Source organism: Salmo trutta, chromosome 19 (genome assembly GCF_901001165.1).
Source record: "Salmo trutta chromosome 19, fSalTru1.1, whole genome shotgun sequence".
In the NCBI taxonomy this organism is placed as follows: domain Eukaryota; kingdom Metazoa; phylum Chordata; class Actinopteri; order Salmoniformes; family Salmonidae; genus Salmo; species Salmo trutta.
Genome location: NC_042975.1, coordinates 48,794,491 through 48,800,490, shown reverse-complemented (window position 1 = coordinate 48,800,490; position 6,000 = coordinate 48,794,491).

Here is a 6,000-nt window from a genome sequence, read left to right as displayed (position 1 = left end):
ACCATTCAAACAGTTTTAGAAACTTTAGAGTGTTTTCTATCCAAATCTACTAATTATATGCATATTCTAGTTTCTGGGCAGGAGTAGTAACCAGATTAAATCGGGTACGTTTTTCATCCGGCCGTGAAAATACTGCCCCCCCAAAATTTGAAATTATATTATTTTATACTAATACAATTGCTCAGAGAAAGATATTTTGTTTATATATTTCTCTCCAAAAAATATAGGGGTCTTGTCCTTAAGGCAGAACTGAGAGATTTCTTAGCTAATTTGTAAAAATTCAAGAAAACAAAAATGAGCTTTTTGGTCTTCATTTAAGTTTAGGGTTAGGCATTAGGGTTAGCAGTGCGGTTAAGGTTAGGATTAAATCAGATTGTATGACTTTGTGGCTGTGGCAGCTAGTGACCACTCTGCAGAGCTGCCTCCAGAACAAGATTCATGACAAAAAACACTAACCTGACAAAATGATTTGTATCCGGTTTCAATACCTCACCTTGGGAGGATAACGGCACTGAGCCTTTTCCTTGGGAGGGACCATTCCTCCATACAGATTTTTTCCAGATCATTGATATCTTTCATCTGAGCTTATGGACTGCCCTCTTCAATTCAAAACAGAGTTTTTTTAATTGGGTTGAAGTCCGGAGACTGAAATGACCATTGTAAAATGTTGATTTTGTGGTCAATTATTATAAAAAAATATTTTTTTTTACAGGGGTCAATGCACATTAATCAACAGCAATATTTCAATAATGCAACATCCATGTAAATGTGCCAGGGTTAGTCAAAAGCTCATTTGCACCCGTAGCCCCAGGGCAGCTAAGGACCACACAGTCACAATACACATTGATAAGATAATTATCTAATAAAGGTAAATGAATCAATAAACCATGATGAATTATTAGTCATACAGCATCCTTAATGAATAATCAATACAACAGGGTTTGGTACTAATACTACCACACATCAACAACAGGGTTTGGTACTAATACTACCACACATCATTACACATCAACAATAGGGTTTGGTACTAATACTACCACACATCATTACACATCAACAACAGGGTTTGGTACTAATACTACCACACATCATTACACATCAACAACAGGGTTTGGTACTAATACTACCACACATCATTACACATCAACAACAGGGTTTGGTACTAATACTACCACACATCATTACACATCAACAACAGGGTTTGGTACTAATACTACCACACATCATTACACATCAACAACAGGGTTTGGTACTAATACTACCACACATCATTACACATCAACAACAGGGTTTGGTACTAATACTACCACACACATCATTACACATCAACAACAGGGTTTGGTATTGATTTCCGGTTTGGAGCAAGCAGTCGCACTTCGCTTCGCTCCACAGGTAATATTACACTTCATTACATTACAACGGTTTAATTTGTTTGATCTGAGCAATTTTTCTTACCTAGCTACATAGCCGTACATAGCCGTCTTTGTATCAAAGATAATTGTGTAGTTTAGAGTAATTAGAGTATTATCGAGGTTAGCTATTTTCGTCCTAACGTAGTCAACACTGCTGGCTAGCTAGTCAACACTGCTAGCTAGCCAACTAGCTAACTTCTACCGACTAGCAGCACTGTAGAAACTATTACATTACAATGGAACGACTTGATTAGTTTAGTGTTAGTGTTAGTTAGCTAGCCACATAGTTGTCTTTGCTGTCTTTGTATCTAAGATAATTGTGTAGTTTAGAGTAATTAGAGTATTATCGAGGTTAGCTATTTTCGTCCTAACGTAGTCAACACTGCTAGCTAGCTAGTCAACACTGCTAGCTAGCCAACTAGCTAACTTCTACCGACTAGCAGCACTGTAGAAACTATTACATTACAACGGAGCGACTTGATTAGTTTAGTGTTAGTGTTAGTTAGCTAGCTACATAGTTGTCTTTGCTGTCTTTGTATCTAAGATAATTGTGCAGTTTAGAGTAATTATCGAGGTTAGCTAGCCAGCCGCGACGCCGTTGTCCAGACTCCAGACTTAGTCATCATCAAACCCACTGCTAGCTAGCCAACCGTTACCGACTAGCAGCGCTGTAGATACTAATACATTACAACGGAACGATTTGACTAGTGCAGTGTTAGCTAGCTAGCTACATAGTTGTCTTTGTCATAGCTTGATAATTGTGTAGTTTAGTAATTATCGAGGTTAGCTGGCCAGCTATTTCCGTCCCCCGCGACACCATTTTTCCAAACCTAGCCAACGATTACCGACGAGCAGCATTGTAGAAACTAAATACATTACAAAGGAACGTCTTGATTAGTGTTATGTTAGCTAGCTACAAAGTTGCTTTTGTATCATGACAAGGTGTAGTACTGAAACTATCGAGGTTACCTAGCCAGCTACACGTTCAAACAAAGTCAACAACGCAGCCACTGCTAGCTAGCCTACTCCACCAGCCAGCAGTACTGTATCATTTTTGTCATTTTAGTCAATAAGATTTTTGCAACGTAAGCTTAACTTTCTGAACATTCGAGTCGTGTAGTCCACTTGTCATTCCAATCTCCTTTGCATTAGCGTAGCCTCTTCTGTAGCTTGTCAACTATGTGTCTGTCTATCCCTGTTCTCTCCCCTCTGCACAGGCCATACAAACGCTTCACACCGCGTGGCCGCTGCCACTCTAACCTGGTGGTCCCAGCGCGCACGACCCACGTGGAGTTCCAGGTCTCCGGCAGCCTCTGGAACTGCCGGTCTGCGGCCAACAAGGCTGAGTTCATCTCAGCCTATGCTACCCTCCAGTCCCTAGACTTCCTGGCGCTGACGGAAACATGGATTACCACAGATAACACTGCTACTCCTACTGCTCTCTCCTCGTCTGCCCACGTGTTCTTGCATACCCCTAGAGCATCGAGCCAGCGGGGTGGTGGCACTGGAATCCTCATCTCTTCCAAGTGGACATTCTCTCTTTCTCCCCTGACCCATCTGTCTATCTCCTCATTTGAATTCCATGCTGTCACAGTTACTAGCCCTTTCAAGCTTAACCTCTTATGACTAGGGGGCAGTATTTTCACGGCTGGATAAAAAACGTACCCGATTTAATCTGATTATTAGTCCTGCCCAGAAACTAGAATATGCATATAATTATTAGCTTTGGATAGAAAACACTCCAAAGTTTCTAAAACTGTTTGAATGGTGTCTGTGAGTATAACAGAACTCCTATGGCAGGCAAAAACCTGAGAAGGTTCTGTTCAGGAAGTACCCTGTCTGAACATTTCTTGCCCTTGTTGATTCTCTCTATCTATTACAAAGGATCTCTGCTCTTACGTGACACTTCCCACGTCTCCAATGGGCTCTCAGAGCCCGGGAAAAACAGGAATGACGTAATTCAAAGCCCTGGCTGAAGCACACGAGAGCAAAAGCTAAGTGGTCAATCAGTGGAGAAATGCTTACGCTCGCGACCTGCCCCGCCCCCGTCTTTCGGTTTTTCCCTCAGTTTACAGACATGCAGATTCCCGGTCGGAATATTATCACTTTTCTACGAGATAAATTGCATAAAAATTGGTTTTAAACAGCGGTTGACATGCTTCGAAGTACGGTAATGGAATATTTAGAATTTTTTTGTCACGTTCTGCGCCATGCGCACGACCGTGATTTACCATTGGGATAGTGTCTAGAACTCACGAACAAAACGTCGCTGATGGAACATAACGATGGATTATTTGGGACCAAACCAACATTTGTTATTGAAGTAGAAGTCCTGGGAGTGCATTCTGACGAAGAACAGGAAAGGTAAGACCATTTTTCTTATAGGAAATGTGATTTTGGTGAAGGCTAAACTGGTTGGGTGTCTAAATAGCTAGCCCTGTGATGCCGGGCTATGTACTTAGAATATTGCAAAATGTGCTTCATCCGAAAAGCTATTTTAAAATCGGACATATCGAGTGCATAGAGGAGTTCTGTATCTATAATTCTTAAAATAATTGTTATGCTTTTTGTGAACGTTTATCGTGAGTATTTTAGTAAATTCACCGGAAGTGTTCGGTGGGAATGCTAGTGCTGAACGTCACATGCTAATGTAAAAAGCTGGTTTTTGATATAAATATGAACTTGATTGAACAGGCATGCATGTATTGTATAACATAATGTCCTAGGTTTGTCATCTGATGAAGATAATCAAAGGTTAGTGCTGCATTTAGCTGTGGTTTTGTTTTTTGTGACATTATATGCTAGCTTGAAAAATGGGTGTCTGATTATTTCTGGCTGGGTACTCTGCTGACATAATCTAATGTTTTGTTTTCGCTGTAAAGCCTTTTTGAAATCGGACAGTGTGGTTAGATTAATGAGAGTCTTATCTTTAAATAGCTGTAAAATAGTCATATGTTTGAAAAATGGAAGTTTTCGGATTTTAGAGGAGTTTGTATAGGTTGACGATATCCGATCCTCGTTTGCTAAGTCAAATGACACCGCTGGTCCTGCTCACACTGCCCTACCCTGTGCTTTGACCTCTTTCTCCCCTCTCTCTCCAGATGAAATCTCGCGTCTTGTGACGGCCGGCCGCCCAACAACCTACCCGCTTGACCCTATCCCCTCCTCTCTTCTCCAGACCATTTCCGGAGACCTTCTCCCCTACCTCACCTCGCTCATCAACTCATCCTTGACCGCTGGCTACGTCCCTTCCGTCTTCAAGAGAGCGAGAGTTGCACCCCTTCTGAAAAAACCTACACTCGATCCCTCCGATGTCAACAACTACAGACCAGTATCCCTTCTTTCTTTTCTCTCCAAAACTCTTGAACGTGCCGTCCTTGGCCAGCTCTCCTGCTATCTCTCTCAGAATGACCTTCTTGATCCTAATCAGTCAGGTTTCAAGACTGGGCATTCAACTGAGACTGCTCTTCTCTGTGTCACGGAGGCTCTCCGCACTGCTAAAGCTAACTCTCTCTCCTCTGCTCTCATCCTTCTAGACCTATCTGCTGCCTTTGATACTGTGAACCATCAGATCCTCCTCTCCACCCTCTCAGAGTTGGGCATCTCCGGCGCGGCCCACGCTTGGATTGCGGCCTACCTGACAGGTCGCTCCTAACAGGTGGCGTGGCGAGAATCTGTCTCCGCACCACGTGCTCTCACCACTGGTGTCCCCCAGGGCTCTGTTCTAGGCCCTCTCCTATTCTCGCTATACACCAAGTCACTTGGCTCTGTCATATCCTCACATGGTCTCTCCTATCATTGCTATGCAGACGACACACAATTAATCTTCTCCTTTCCCCCTTCTGATAACCAGGTGGCGAATCGCATCTCTGCATGTCTGGCAGACATATCAGTGTGGATGACGGATCACCAACTCAAGCTGAACCTCAGCAAGACGGAGCTGCTCTTCCTCCCGGGGAAGGACTGCCCGTTCCATGATCTCGCCATCACGGTTGACAACTCCCTTGTGTCCTCCTCCCAGAGTGCTAAGAACCTCGGCGTGATCCTGGACAACACCCTGTCGTTCTCCACTAACATCAAGGCGGTGACCCGATCCTGTAGGTTCATGCTCTACAACATTCGCAGAGTACGACCCTGCCTCACACAGGAAGCGGTGCAGGTCCTAATCCAGGCACTTGTCATCTCCCGTCTGGATTACTGCAACTCGCTGTTGGCTGGGCTCCCTGCCTGTGCCATTAAACCCCTACAACTCATCCAGAATGCCGCAGCCCGTCTGGTGTTCAACCTTCCCAAGTTCTCTCACGTCACCCCGCTCCTCCGCTCTCTCCACTGGCTTCCAGTTGAAGCTCGCATCCGCTACAAGACCATGGTGCTTGCCTACGGAGCTGTGAGGGGAATGGCACCTCCGTACCTTCAGGCTCTGATCAGGCCCTACACCCAAACAAGGGCACTGCGTTCATCCACCTTTGGCCTGCTCGCCTCCCTACCTCTGAGGAAGCACAGTTCCCGCTCAGCCCAGTCAAAACTGTTCGCTGCTCTGGCACCCCAATGGTGGAACAAGCTCCCTCACGATGCCAGGACAGCGGAG